At 48.1% G+C, this 15551-nt stretch overlaps 4 non-coding genes and 2 pseudogenes across 4 annotated transcripts; all 6 read right to left on the bottom strand.

The window, feature by feature from the left end:
- Positions 1–733: 733 nt before the first annotated feature.
- LOC141150211 (U2 spliceosomal RNA) lies at positions 734–916 on the bottom strand. The gene has a single exon (XR_012246475.1). It is a non-coding gene; the product is annotated as a U2 spliceosomal RNA (small nuclear RNA).
- A 1754-nt stretch (positions 917–2670) lies between these two features.
- On the bottom strand, positions 2671–2861 carry LOC141149376 (U2 spliceosomal RNA). Its single transcript, XR_012245675.1, has one exon. It is a non-coding gene; the product is annotated as a U2 spliceosomal RNA (small nuclear RNA).
- A 1115-nt stretch (positions 2862–3976) lies between these two features.
- On the bottom strand, positions 3977–4169 carry LOC141150261 (U2 spliceosomal RNA). Its single transcript, XR_012246518.1, has one exon. It is a non-coding gene; the product is annotated as a U2 spliceosomal RNA (small nuclear RNA).
- Positions 4170–9733: 5564 nt separating this feature from the next.
- LOC141151045 (U2 spliceosomal RNA) lies at positions 9734–9811 on the bottom strand (annotated as a pseudogene).
- Positions 9812–12362: 2551 nt separating this feature from the next.
- Positions 12363–12549, bottom strand: LOC141150445 (U2 spliceosomal RNA). The gene has a single exon (XR_012246645.1). It is a non-coding gene; the product is annotated as a U2 spliceosomal RNA (small nuclear RNA).
- A 2444-nt stretch (positions 12550–14993) lies between these two features.
- On the bottom strand, positions 14994–15172 carry LOC141150353 (U2 spliceosomal RNA; annotated as a pseudogene).
- Positions 15173–15551: the final 379 nt, after the last annotated feature.

Raw genomic sequence — 15551 nt, 5'->3', positions numbered from 1 at the left:
AGGTATATAAAGGCTCAGAGCCTATTATGACACGCGCAGCCAGCGTTCCATTGCCACATTCCATCTACTGCAGGCAGGATACCTGGCTGGCTGAATGTCGCTGAGAAGCTCACAGAGACCGCCATAAGCAACAGTTTAACAGAATGCCACAGACTAATCAACCAAACTTTTTGGGTTGGGTTCTCTTTTATAGTCTGCAGGCATTAAATGAAAGAAGTCAGTGTTCCAGCAGAGGGAGACAACGTTTCAGAAAAGGCATTGTAGCAAACCAAAAAAGAAATTTTAAGCGCAGCAGAGTAACCAGCGCACATACCTGTTAGCTCAGGTGAGTTTAAAAGGCTGCTGTTGATAACAAGGGCATTTGCTAAATAGATGGTGTGTGTGCAACAATATACTGAAAGGTCAATTATATTGTGCAGCTTATCTCACCACCTGTAGTTATTTAGGTGAAAGCTCCAAAATGCTTGCCTAATATGTCTGTTTATCCAAAAGGAAGTAAAAAGGGAGAGCTAGAAAGATAGCATAGCATCACATTACATGGCAATGCAATGCACAGTTGCTGAAGTTGAACCAAAATGAGCTTGTAATCTGGCTTCTGCAACTTTGAACATGAAAAATCCAATGAGGAGAAGAAAAGCAAAGCCAAAGAGTCCATCCCAAAATCCGACAAACAAGCAAAATGAACAAAAAACATTGAATTCAATTCTTTCTGATTTTAGAAACTGCATTAAAGAAGGGGTGCACCGGTCCTGGAGATACTGCAATACCAGGTCAATGCGTGGAGTGGACAGAGCAAGCTCTTTTTCCATCTCCCTGTTCTAAAAATCCATTTAATATATGGTCCCCAGATAGGGGACGTATCAGATATTAAACTGATAAGAACAGATTTTTTTGATTGAAGCTGCATCCAAGGCACTGAAAAATGTGACCGAAGTCACACCAAAACAGCGCACGAGGCGAGGATTCATGTGGACCCTTCCCGGAGGAGAGGGTCCCCAATAAACCATCCCCATCCCTCTGAGCCAGAAGGACACAGCGAGGGTCAGGGATCTCCGATGCTCTCCCTAGCCGAAGCCGGAGAAGAGCCGTTTTCGTGCTCCCAGCTTCCATCTAGGCTGCCACCCTAGTGGAGCTGGAGCCTGTGTTGGTTTCTCAGCCCAAAGCTGACCGGACCTCCGACCGGGTTTATAAAAATTCCCCTTCCTAGCCCGGAGGCCAGGAATAGGGGGGGTTGCTCAGAAAGTATGATTGGCAAAGGTGCGGCGTGCTACGAAGCCAAGTCTTTCTGGGGTTCCCAGTCCCAGTAAGCTTGGACTCCCACCAGGGCGCCTACTCCTGGGGCACATTGCTCCAAAGCCCTCACACTTACCCAGCCTAGTGACTTCGATCCTGGAGGGCCATGTTTTCCATCAGATAACTCTATGAGCCACCTGGCGTACTAACAAGTGCACTAAACCAGTGTGTAATATGCATCAATTTACTAGGGCAGCCCAAGGACAAAACTGCCTTTTCAAAAGATACTACACTTGATCTTAGCCAAAAGCCGAGAAGCGATAACCAGAATTGGTTTCAAACTACGGAGCCACCCAAGGATCCTGAAAAGTCCATTTGTGGAGATGAGCTCCTGGACTCCCGTTAAGAAGACATGTTGTCAACCTCTAGATCCCTTACATGCCTGCACTTTTCGGCTTGCTGCTGCTGCAATCCACGCGTTTTAGATCTGCATAACTCCACCTCTTTAAACACAGCACCTTCACCCCCTGCTGTTCCCACCCGCCTCAACACCGTTGGAAGGGAGGAGAACCAATTAAGGCGGGGGGTGGGGTGGAACGAGCAGCTGTCTACCCTTAGCAGGAGGGCTCCTGATTACATACCTCTCCTGCTGCTGCTGCTGCTGGCTGTCCAGCAGCAGACTGAAGGTGGCTGCTGCTGTGCACAGGTATATAAAGGCTCAGAGCCTATTATGACACGCGCAGCCAGCGTTCCATTGCCACATTCCATCTACTGCAGGCAGGATACCTGGCTGGCTGAATGTCGCTGAGAAGCTCACAGAGACCGCCATAAGCAACAGTTTAACAGAATGCCACAGACTAATCAACCAAACTTTTTGGGTTGGGTTCTCTTTTATAGTCTGCAGGCATTAAATGAAAGAAGTCAGTGTTCCAGCAGAGGGAGACAACGTTTCAGAAAAGGCATTGTAGCAAACCAAAAAAGAAATTTTAAGCGCAGCAGAGTAACCAGCGCACATACCTGTTAGCTCAGGTGAGTTTAAAAGGCTGCTGTTGATAACAAGGGCATTTGCTAAATAGATGGTGTGTGTGCAACAATATACTGAAAGGTCAATTATATTGTGCAGCTTATCTCACCACCTGTAGTTATTTAGGTGAAAGCTCCAAAATGCTTGCCTAATATGTCTGTTTATCCAAAAGGAAGTAAAAAGGGAGAGCTAGAAAGATAGCATTGCATCACATTACATGGCAATGCAATGCACAGTTGCTGAAGTTGAACCAAAATGAGCTTGTAATCTGGCTTCTGCAACTTTGAACATGAAAAATCCAATGAGGAGAAGAAAAGCAAAGCCAAAGAGTCCATCCCAAAATCCGACAAACAAGCAAAATGAACAAAAAACATTGAATTCAATTCTTTCTGATTTTAGAAACTGCATTAAAGAAGGGGTGCACCGGTCCTGGAGATACTGCAATACCAGGTCAATGCGTGGAGTGGACAGAGCAAGCTCTTTTTCCATCTCCCTGTTCTAAAAATCCATTTAATATATGGTCCCCAGATAGGGGACGTATCAGATATTAAACTGATAAGAACAGATACTACACTTGATCTTAGCCAAAAGGCCGAGAAGCGATAACCAGAATTGGTTTCAAACTACGGAGCCACCCAAGGATCCTGAAAAGTCCATTTGTGGAGATGAGCTCCTGGACTCCCGTTAAGAAGACATGTTGTCAACCTCTAGATCCCTTACATGCCTGCACTTTTCGGCTTGCTGCTGCTGCAATCCACGCGTTTTAGATCTGCATAACTCCACCTCTTTAAACACAGCACCTTCACCCCCTGCTGTTCCCACCCGCCTCAACACCGTTGGAAGGGAGGAGAACCAATTAAGGCGGGGGGTGGGGTGGAACGAGCAGCTGTCTACCCTTAGCAGGAGGGCTCCTGATTACATACCTCTCCTGCTGCTGCTGCTGCTGGCTGTCCAGCAGCAGACTGAAGGTGGCTGCTGCTGTGCACAGGTATATAAAGGCTCAGAGCCTATTATGACACGCGCAGCCAGCGTTCCATTGCCACATTCCATCTACTGCAGGCAGGATACCTGGCTGGCTGAATGTCGCTGAGAAGCTCACAGAGACCGCCATAAGCAACAGTTTAACAGAATGCCACAGACTAATCAACCAAACTTTTTGGGTTGGGTTCTCTTTTATAGTCTGCAGGCATTAAATGAAAGAAGTCAGTGTTCCAGCAGAGGGAGACAACGTTTCAGAAAAGGCATTGTAGCAAACCAAAAAAGAAATTTTAAGCGCAGCAGAGTAACCAGCGCACATACCTGTTAGCTCAGGTGAGTTTAAAAGGCTACTGTTGATAACAAGGGCATTTGCTAAATAGATGGTGTGTGTGCAACAATATACTGAAAGGTCAATTATATTGTGCAGCTTATCTCACCACCTGTAGTTATTTAGGTGAAAGCTCCAAAATGCTTGCCTAATATGTCTGTTTATCCAAAAGGAAGTAAAAAGGGAGAGCTAGAAAGATAGCATTGCATCACATTACATGGCAATGCAATGCACAGTTGCTGAAGTTGAACCAAAATGAGCTTGTAATCTGGCTTCTGCAACTTTGAACATGAAAAATCCAATGAGGAGAAGAAAAGCAAAGCCAAAGAGTCCATCCCAAAATCCGACAAACAAGCAAAATGAACAAAAAACATTGAATTCAATTCTTTCTGATTTTAGAAACTGCATTAAAGAAGGGGTGCACCGGTCCTGGAGATACTGCAATACCAGGTCAATGCGTGGAGTGGACAGAGCAAGCTCTTTTTCCATCTCCCTGTTCTAAAAATCCATTTAATATATGGTCCCCAGATAGGGGACGTATCAGATATTAAACTGATAAGAACAGATTTTTTGATTGAATATATCTTTTATTAGCACAAAAAATAAGTTAACAGACAGTGTACAGTGCCGCAGCCCAGTACACACAGAATTCTACATCATATTTACATAGCATGAGGATACGACGCACTAACTAGACACATCACACCCCTATGCTACACAAAACACTCAATCTGAAAGAAAAAGCATGTCAATTAATACAGTACGACGAACCGTGATAAGGGATGGGGATTGGGAAAAAGGGGATGGGGAGGGGAAAATCACAGGCCCGAAGCTTTATTGAAAGACAAGACACATAAGGGGAGAGGGGGAGGAGGGGTTTAGTCCTCGTCCTCGTCCTCCGGACCGTCCATGATGGAATAGTCTCTGAGCAGGCTGTGGATCAGCCTGCGGCAGTCCTGGATGGACATCCTCTCCCTCCTCAAGATGAGCCAGTTCCTGGCGACCCAAACGGCCTCCTTGAAGCAGTTCATAAGGCGCCAAGCCTCCTGGATGGCTCCGACGGTATGAACCCCAGGGAAGAGTCCGTAAAGCACAGAATGGTGCGATAGGCTCGCCCTTGGGACAGAGTTCCTCAGGTCGTCCTCAAGTGCAGTCAATAGGCGCTGTGCAAATCCGCAGTCCCAAAAAGTGTGCAAAGATGTTTCCTCCACGAAGGGGCACCTTGGGCAGTACCGGGTCTTGCACAGGTTCAGGGCATGCATGAATGACCGGACGGGCAGTCCGCCCTGAATCGCCATCCACGACAAGTCCTTGTGCCCGTTGGTCAGCCTGTCAGACGACACATTTGTCCACACAGTCTCCAGCGTGTCCTGGTGAAGTCCTGTGATGTTCTCCACGTCATCCTTGGCTCTGATTAGCTTGTGGATAGTTTTGGGCTTCCACAAGTCGGGCTTGAGTCCCTCCAGTTGATGCTCCCCCACAAATCGAACGACGTCTCCGTAGAACCATGGCGTCGTCCAGTTGTAGGGGAAGGAGCTGTCCCACTTGTCCCAGCCGAGTCGCCTCCAAAGAGGAAGCAGGAAGAAGCGAGACATGGACCTGCCCGCGGAGCCATTCTTGACTTGCAAAGTCCGGCGGACACAATCACACACAAAAGAGGATCGCAGGAGGGTGGGGATATCTGGAACGCCCTTCCCACCCTTGCGAGGCTCCTTGTACATGACGGCCCGCCTGACTCTGTCCATCTTGGATCCCCAGACAAAGTGAAACACTGTCCTGGTAATGGCCCTGCACACAGTGACGTGTGGGGGCCAGGCCTGCGCCGTGTACTGCAAGACGGGCAGGACCTCATTACGCAGGACGAGTGCCTTACCCTCACAAGTGAGGTGTCTGAGGCTCCAGAGTCCGATCCGTTGCTTCACCTTGGCCAAGCGTTCTTGCCAGGACTTGAGGGCCGCTCCTTCCTTCCCGAACCAGACTCCCAGCACCTTGAGGAAATCCGGTTGAATGTTGAAGGGGAAGGGGGCGGAGGAGGCCGGCTGCCAATCCCCGAAGAGCATGGCTTCCGACTTCCTGCAGTTGACTTTGGCCCCTGAAGCCCGGCCGAACCTCTCACACGTCTGGACGAGGGCGTCGACTGAACCACGATCAGCGCAGAAGACGGTGACGTCGTCCATGTAGAGCGAGCACTTGACCTCGTGTCGTCCCGGACCCGGTGCATTGATCCCTCTGATCTCTCCATTCTGCCGGATAGCCTCTGCGAAGAGTTCTATAACACAAACAAAAAGAAGAGGTGATAGAGGGCAGCCTTGTCTGACCCCAGAGAGGACAGGGAAGGGGTCAGTCTTCCAGCCGTTCACCAACACCGAGCTGTGGATATCAAAATACATCAGACGGACATACGAACAAAACATGTTACCCAAACCTAACCGGTGCAGAGCTCGGCCCATGAACTCGTGGGAAACCCGGTCGAAGGCCTTCTCCTGATCCAAGGAGACCAGGGCCGCGTGTGCGCGGCGGACCTTGATGTACTCGACCGTGTCCCGCACGAGAGCGAGGCTGTCTGCGATGCGACGTCCAGGGATGCCGCAGGTCTGGTCCGGGTGGATGATCCGTCCGATGACCGTCTTAAGTCGTGTCGCCATCGTCTTGGCCAGGATCTTGTAGTCCACGTTGAGCAGAGTGATGGGACGCCAATTCCTCAGGTCGCACCTCTCTCCCTTCCGCTTGTACAGGATCGTGACCATTCCTTCCCTCAAAGATGGAGGCATTCTACCCTCCACCACCATCTCCTCGTACAGGTCCAACAGGTCCGGACAGATGAGGTCTCCCAGCGCTACATAGAGCTCCGCTGGAAGACCATCACTGCCCGGGGTCCTGCCGGTCCTAAAGGATTTAGCGGCAGAGAGCAATTCGCCCACCATCAGAGGTTTGTCCAAGGCTGCCGTGCCTGCAGGATCAAGATGGTTAGTGATACCTGACAGGAACTTATCAGCAGCGTCGGGGTCGGTAGTCTTGTGGGAGTAGAGTTCGCTGTAGAAGTCGCTGACGACCCTCATCACGTCCTCCTTCCCACGTCGCATGTTTCCGCTCTCGTCTCGCAGCTCGTTCAGGGGCGTGTGACCGGCATGAAGTTTCCTGAAAAAGAATGAGTTACATTTCTCACCCTTCTCCAGATTCTCCACTTTGGAACGGAAGATGATTCGCTTGGACTCCTCCTCAAAGTGCCTTTTCAGGCTCTTCTTGGTCTCCTCCAGCTCCTCCCTCACGTCCCAGCCGCAGTGAAGAAGGTCCTGCAGCGACCGCAGCTCGCGCTGCAGCAATCTGAAATCCCTCCTCTTCTCACACTCCTGTTGTCGACCCTTGGCCTGAAAGAAACAGCAAAACTCAAGTTTAACATATTCCCACCAATCAGAGACTGTTTGGAAGCTACCCTTGTAGGACTGCCACATTGCGTAGGCTGCTCTCAGCTCCTCCACGACTTCATCCTGAGCCAGCAGAGCACAATTCAGCTTCCAGGAGCCGGGGCCGGACGGAAAACCGTCGCCGAGGACACCTTGTAAGTGAATGGCTCTGTGGTCGGAGAAGAAGCAGGAGACCATCGAGTGCCTACTCTGCCTGACTGCCCGAGAGGTGAACACAAAGTCAATCCTGGAGCGGAGTGAGCCATCGGGTCGGCTCCACGAATAGTTCGTGGAGCCTCTCCCCATGGAGCCCACCACGTCCTGAAGAGAGGCCTCGGTTACCATCTCGATGAGCAGCTTGGACGTGATGTCCAACTTGGCAGATGTGCCAGAACTACGACCGTCCTCCTCGATGGGGCAGTTGAAATCCCCGGCCATCACTAAGGTCCTGGTGGTGGCAAGCTGAAGCCGCAGGGTCTGGAAAAGCTCCAAACGCTCATTCTTCAGTGGGGACGCATACACGTTGATGAACCTGACAGGTTCTCCCGCCCAGTTGCCATCTACAACAAGAGCCCTGCCGCAGATGAGCTCCTGGACGGACTCAAGCGTGAATGCGCCCCCCCTGATCAGAATTGCGACCCCCGCAGACTTGCAGTCACCCCCACCGGACCAGTAGGATGGACCGTGGGACCACTCCCTGGCCAGATGTTTGAAGGACCTAGAGGAGGGAAGGGAACATTCCTGCAACATATAAACATCACACAACTGGGAAGTAAGGAAGGCATAAATAGTCTGACGTCTGAACTTGTCCTTGATGCTCCTGACATTAATGGAAAATAAGTTAATATTAGCCATCATGTAGGGAAAAAAGAAAAAGTTAGCGCAGGCAATACACCTTAGTTACCACTCCGGTCGGGTGGTCCCTCGTCGGTGTTGACTGCTGGTGACGGGATCACCAGCAGGCCCTCTTCCTCCATCTGGTCAAGCAGCGCGGCCTCAATCTCGGCGACCACCAGTTCCTCCTCTTCTGGCTCGGCCACCAGGGTCTCAACCATGTGCTCCATCTCTTCTGGCTCAGGGAGGGTATCCTCCTTTTCGCCTACGAAATCCAGAATCTTCTTTTTGGAGGATTCAGTAGCAGGGCTGTCCTCCACCTTCCTCTTTCCCCGGGTTGGAACTGGGGAGACAAGAAGGGGAAAATCCTCCTCGGAATAGATAGCGGCGGGTGGAGGAAAGGTTAATTCCACCGCTACCATGGTCTGGGGAGGGAGAGTGGCTGCCGGGGCAGGGGAAAGGACACCTGCTGAGGAGTAGGGGAAGGAGGAAGAGGAAGTGGAATCCTCAGCAGGGGTGGCCGGGGTGGGGGGGGATTGGACGGGGGTGGCAGGGGGAGGGATCGAGAGAGGGGTGACAGAACTCTTACCCTCCTTTGACTTTTTCTTCTGCTTCGGAGCTGCTGGGAACGTCGCTGGGGCTTTGGCCACCGACTCCTTGACCGCTTTGGCCTTGGTCGTCTCGGCCTTGGCCGCTGGGGCCTTGGTCGTCGCGTCCTTGACCTTCACAGGCCTGGTCGTCGGGGCCTTGTCCTCCGTAGCTGGGGTCGTCGCAACCACCGATGCCCAGGATCTCTCACGCCTGGGGCAATCCTTGTACAGATGAGCCGCCAGCCCACACAGGTTGCAGGACGTCTTCTTCGGGCAGTCCTTCGAGCTGTGTCCCGTCACTCGACAAATCCTGCAGGCATCCTCCTTGCAGTCCTTCATCTCGTGGCCGTTCTTGCCGCATCTCCTGCAGTTCCGCGGCATGTCCGGGTAATAGATGAGGCCGTAGGAGTTGCCCAGGGAGAATGTCGGGGGCAGGTGCCGAAGTCCGTCTGAGTACGCCAGGTCCCTGTGAAGTCTAACGGTCACCGACCACTTACCTGTCCAGAAGCCGAGTCCATTCAGGATGTGAGAGGGTTCCTTCACAACCAAACAGAAGCGTCTCAGGAAGGTACAGATGTCTTGGCCTGGGGTGTGCGGGTTGCGCATGGAGACCGTGATCCTCCTTTCATCCCTCTGGATAGGGCAGCTACCTGTAAAGGCAGAGAAAGAATTATCCGGTCCTTTTGCGCTTACCATTTCCCAGAACCTCCTGCAGGTGTTCACAGTGGCGAAGGTGACGAAGAAGATCCCCGTCAAGAAGGTCTGGATGCTGAGGGTGTCCGACCTGGAGAAGCCTCGATCCAGCAGCATCTTCTGGCAGAACACGTCCGAGGACATGTCCGGCACCCTCCCATCCACTTCCTTCAGCTTCAGGGCCACCGTCTGCCGCATCCATGGCTCCAGGGCTGGAGCTTCGTGGCGGGGCTTCTGGGGTCCCTTCTGCTGGCCAGTCGTGGAGGCAGAGTCCTTGGGGTCAGAATCGGCTCCTGGCTGGGCCCTCCTGGCTGTCCCCAGCTCCAGGCTCTTCTTTTCGGCCTTCCTCGCAGCGCTTGCCATGGCTTTCCTCCTGCAGTTACTTCTTGGAGCTGGATCTGGAACTCTTCCCGGAATGGGTGGAGCTATGCAGATTCTTCTCCCGTCGTGTTCTGGACAAATTCCCCGAAAGGTCTTTGTCTCGATGATTTTCTTCCTCGAAGATTCCACAGGACAGCCCGATTCTTCTCCGAGTCTTCGTCTTCTTCTGGATTCTTTAGAGCTTCTTCCTCCCACCGATATCCGCCTTCGTTCTCTGATGTCAGCTGGGCTCCGAAGCTCTTCTCCTTCCGAGTTCGATCGCTCTCGTCAAGTGTAGATCGTAGCTCTTGTGTTCTTAAAAGAACAGATACTACACTTGATCTTAGCCAAAAGGCCGAGAAGCGATAACCAGAATTGGTTTCAAACTACGGAGCCACCCAAGGATCCTGAAAGGTCCATTTGTGGAGATGAGCTCCTGGACTCCCGTTAAGAAGACATGTTGTCAACCTCTAGATCCCTTACATGCCATCATACAACTTACGGTACAACCGGTTAAAATATTCTGCATTCTTTATAAACATAGGTTGTTGAAAAACAACTATATTTTCTTCCATTGCCACCTCCACTTCCTGTTCCTTTCTCTTTTCTTGCTTTTTAACCTTACCACGGCCAGTTCCCTGACTTACACCTCCCATTTCACTCTCTACCCTATCCCCCCAATCTACTCTTGTTTTCTCCATCTCCCTCTGCACTCCTACAGGTTTGCTTTCTTTTCCCTTTACCACCAACACCTTTTCTACACTTTCCTCCTTTCTCTCTACCAAAACCTTTTTAACCACTACCTCCTTCTCTTTATTTCTTTTCCTCTTTGGGCAATTCTTAAAAACATGCGTATCTTCCTGACACAAGTTGCACTTCCTCCGATCTTTACAATCCTTTGACTCATGATCACCTTTTTTGCAAAAACCACATACACCACCCGAACAATTTTCCTTTCCATGCCCGTATTGACGACAAACTCGACAAAAAGTGGGTATACCACTGAAAAAAATATCACCATTTATATTACCCAACTTAAACCTAGCTGGGGGAAGCAACACAGTCCCCTGCTCATCTTCTTTGAAACGGACCAAAAATTTCCACTTCGAAGTCCAAAAACCAAATTCATTATAAATCTTCCCTTTTGGTGTTACTGACAAACAAAAAAACTCCAAAAATGTAAGAACATCCTCTTCGTCCACCAATGGAGAGTACATTTTAACAATGATCCATTTATCTCTAACGGGGAAGTGTGGCATTACACTTATCCCCTCCATTCTTTTATCCTGGCTTGCAGTCATTTTCCTTAGATATCCTTCAAAAAAAACTTTGTCAACAAAAACTATATCATAAACACCCCTCCTGGGGTAGTCCATTATCGCCAACACTTCTTCTGTCTTCAAACCAAAAAGATCCACAAGAACTTGACTCATCACATACCTAAAATCCTTTTGATCTCGAAAGTTCTCCTGAACAACCAAACGAATAGAATTCTGCACCTTAGCGAATTCAGGCACATGATCTTCCTCTCCTTCATGTGATGCTGCAGACATCTTCTTCACAAACAGGTTCTCCTCTTCTCAATAGAAACCTTCAACACCGAAGTGCCAGGTAGATGATCGCCTCCCGTTGCCCGGGGACTAATCCGACTCCCTAATAGCAGCAGGGAGGTGAAGCCCTGCTGAAAAACAGAGCGATCCCCCCAGGCCAAGGAGCCGGGTACCCCGAGCACCTCTCAGCCAAGACCAAGGCAGCAGCCGCTAGATCACTGCACTTGATCTCAGCCAAAAGGCCGAGAAGCGATAACCAGAATTGGTTTCAAACTACGGAGCCACCCAAGGATCCTGAAAAGTCCATTTGTGGAGATGAGCTCCTGGACTCCCGTTAAGAAGACATGTTGTCAACCTCTAGATCCCTTACATGCCTGCACTTTTCGGCTTGCTGCTGCTGCAATCCACGCGTTTTAGATCTGCATAACTCCACCTCTTTAAACACAGCACCTTCACCCCCTGCTGTTCCCACCCGCCTCAACACCGTTGGAAGGGAGGAGAACCAATTAAGGCGGGGGGTGGGGTGGAACGAGCAGCTGTCTACCCTTAGCAGGAGGGCTCCTGATTACATACCTCTCCTGCTGCTGCTGCTGCTGGCTGTCCAGCAGCAGACTGAAGGTGGCTGCTGCTGTGCACAGGTATATAAAGGCTCAGAGCCTATTATGACACGCGCAGCCAGCGTTCCATTGCCACATTCCATCTACTGCAGGCAGGATACCTGGCTGGCTGAATGTCGCTGAGAAGCTCACAGAGACCGCCATAAGCAACAGTTTAACAGAATGCCACAGACTAATCAACCAAACTTTTTGGGTTGGGTTCTCTTTTATAGTCTGCAGGCATTAAATGAAAGAAGTCAGTGTTCCAGCAGAGGGAGACAACGTTTCAGAAAAGGCATTGTAGCAAACCAAAAAAGAAATTTTAAGCGCAGCAGAGTAACCAGCGCACATACCTGTTAGCTCAGGTGAGTTTAAAAGGCTGCTGTTGATAACAAGGGCATTTGCTAAATAGATGATGTGTGTGCAACAATATACTGAAGGTCAATTATATTGTGCAGCTTATCTCACCACCTGTAGTTATTTAGGTGAAAGCTCCAAAATGCTTGCCTAATATGTCTGTTTATCCAAAAGGAAGTAGAAAGGGAGAGCTAGAAAGATAGCATTGCATCACATTACATGGCAATGCAATGCACAGTTGCTGAAGTTGAACCAAAATGAGCTTGTAATCTGGCTTCTGCAACTTTGAACATGAAAAATCCAATGAGGAGAAGAAAAGCAAAGCCAAAGAGTCCATCCCAAAATCCGACAAACAAGCAAAATGAACAAAAAACATTGAATTCAATTCTTTCTGATTTTAGAAACTGCATTAAAGAAGGGGTGCACCGGTCCTGGAGATACTGCAATACCAGGTCAATGCGTGGAGTGGACAGAGCAAGCTCTTTTTCCATCTCCCTGTTCTAAAAATCCATTTAATATATGGTCCCCAGATAGGGGACGTATCAGATATTAAACTGATAAGAACAGATTTTTTTTTTTTTTCCAAACACTCAGAAATTAAGTTTTATAATCTTAAATCGTATATCACCAAACTCAAGATTTTAGTTCCATCATCGTGTTTAGATATTATATTTATATTTTTTCATTTGAATTAATATATATAAAGTTAAACATAACAATTCCTTTGCAGTTTCAACAGTTTCCAAACAAATCACCACTGACATTACTTCACCCGGTTTCCCAAACTAAATATCCCCTTTTTCTCTTTTACTTTCCTCCCAACAAAACCCCTTAACTTCTTTTCTTCCTCCTCATGCTCTAACCGCATCTGTTCCCAATCATACTCTTCCTCATCATCTCTGAAAGTCACCACCTTCTCCAACACTTTACCCTTTTCCTCTTTTACTTCTTTCTTTTCACCAGATACTTTCCTTGATCCACAATTTTCCTGTACCGTTACCTTTTTCTTCAATTTCACCTTTAAACTTTCAACTTCTTTTCCCTGCTTATTCTCCTCTATAATTATCGCATCAACTTCCTTCTTCATTTTATCACCAATATCTTCCTTTTGTCCTCCAAAGTTCTTTTCAAAAGTTCCTTTGCTGCTTTCCATGTAACAATACCCAGAACTCCCGTTTACCATAATCCTCCCATTATGCAAATTTTCTTCTCCTGTTGTCCACACCAAAAAACGTCTCTTTCCGTTCCAAATACCAACTTTGTTCCTGTATAATTTCTGAAACTTTACCATCTTACATTTAGATTCCAAAAAAACCATTATCTCCTCTATTTCCACAAACGGATTGTCCATGTAAATTATCACACTCTTCGGTTTCCCCATGAATGATGCACTTACTCCAATTTTCCCAGAATCCTCTTCACTCCAGCCTTTGAAAAAATGAATGCACTTTTCCTCAGAAACTAGAGTCACATCACAAACTTTACCTTGCTTTATTTCTTGCATACAGTAGATATCCTTCTCCAAAACTTCATATTTCCTCAAAATTTCCAGAATCCATTTTTCTTCCAAAAAAGTTTCTTCCGTCTCCCGTTTCACAAAAAAACGTAAGCATCTCTTCTTTTTCCAAAACTCCATCTCAACGATCCGTTTTCCTTCCGTTTTTTCCTTTTAATCCTCCAAATGTTGCCACCACAGCTATGTGTGGCGACAGTTGCCCCCCACAGCTATGTGTGGTGACAAGGTGATCGCCTCTCGTTGCCCAGGGACTAATCCGACTCCCTAATAGCAGCAGGGGGGTTTAGCTCCACCGATAAGTGTAGCGATCCCCCCAGGCCAAGGAGCCGGGTACCCCAAGCGCCTCCCAGCCAAGACCAAGGCAGAAACCGCTAGATCACTGCACTTGATCTTAGCCAAAAGGCCGAGAAGCGATAACCAGAATTGGTTTCAAACTACGGAGCCACCCAAGGATCCTGAAAAGTCCATTTGTGGAGATGAGCTCCTGGACTCCCGTTAAGAAGACATGTTGTCAACCTCTAGATCCCTTACATGCCTGCACTTTTCGGCTTGCTGCTGCTGCAATCCACGCGTTTTAGATCTGCATAACTCCACCTCTTTAAACACAGCACCTTCACCCCCTGCTGTTCCCACCCGCCTCAACACCGTTGGAAGGGAGGAGAACCAATTAAGGCGGGGGGTGGGGTGGAACGAGCAGCTGTCTACCCTTAGCAGGAGGGCTCCTGATTACATACCTCTCCTGCGGCTGCTGCTGCTGGCTGTCCAGCAGCAGACTGAAGGTGGCTGCTGCTGTGCACAGGTATATAAAGGCTCAGAGCCTATTATGACACGCGCAGCCAGCGTTCCATTGCCACATTCCATCTACTGCAGGCAGGATACCTGGCTGGCTGAATGTCGCTGAGAAGCTCACAGAGACCGCCATAAGCAACAGTTTAACAGAATGCCACAGACTAATCAACCAAACTTTTTGGGTTGGGTTCTCTTTTATAGTCTGCAGGCATTAAATGAAAGAAGTCAGTGTTCCAGCAGAGGGAGACAACGTTTCAGAAAAGGCATTGTAGCAAACCAAAAAAGAAATTTTAAGCGCAGCAGAGTAATCAGCGCACATACCTGTTAGCTCAGGTGAGTTTAAAAGGCTGCTGTTGATAACAAGGGCATTTGCTAAATAGATGGTGTGTGTGCAACAATATACTGAAAGGTCAATTATATTGTGCAGCTTATCTCACCACCTGTAGTTATTTAGGTGAAAGCTCCAAAATGCTTGCCTAATATGTCTGTTTATCCAAAAGGAAGTAAAAAGGGAGAGCTAGAAAGATAGCATTGCATCACATTACATGGCAATGCAATGCACAGTTGCTGAAGTTGAACCAAAATGAGCTTGTAATCTGGCTTCTGCAACTTTGAACATGAAAAATCCAATGAGGAGAAGAAAAGCAAAGCCAAAGAGTCCATCCCAAAATCCGACAAACAAGCAAAATGAACAAAAAACATTGAATTCAATTCTTTCTGATTTTAGAAACTGCATTAAAGAAGGGGTGCACCGGTCCTGGAGATACTGCAATACCAGGTCAATGCGTGGAGTGGACAGAGCAAGCTCTTTTTCCATCTCCCTGTTCTAAAAATCCATTTAATATATGGTCCCCAGATAGGGGACGTATCAGATATTAAACTGATAAGAACAGATTTTTTTTTTTTTTTTTAAAACCTATTCAGGTTAAAATTAAAGTCCACTCCACAGTCCTCTTCTCCCCAAAGGGAGACAAGACGTGGACTCCAACTTAAATCATCATCAGGTTTTGGTACTTTTAATGTCAGAAAAAAAAATTACAAAAATACAACAATACTTACAAAGAAAGAAATGTTTCAGAACCTGAATGGATACCAAAAAAATAAAAATTAAATTATAACTGTATTAACAACAGTAATAACATCAAGTAAAATACTTGTAACCATTATCAAAAGCATGAACCCCAACCCAACTCAGAACCTTAAGGGACAAATCTTCAACCCTTGATGCTGAAAAAACTTGTTTCGATACACCATCTGGTATTCTATATTTCACACAAAAAACATTTTTATCTCTTATTA

The sequence above is a fragment of the Phyllobates terribilis genome, unplaced genomic scaffold, assembly GCF_046119375.1.
Source record: "Phyllobates terribilis strain yellow unplaced genomic scaffold, ASM4611937v1 Scaffold_5__5_contigs__length_657084704, whole genome shotgun sequence".
Taxonomy (NCBI): Eukaryota; Metazoa; Chordata; class Amphibia; order Anura; family Dendrobatidae; genus Phyllobates; species Phyllobates terribilis.
The sequence above is the reverse complement of the archived record's forward strand: the minus strand, read 5'-3'. Positions and strand labels throughout refer to the sequence as shown.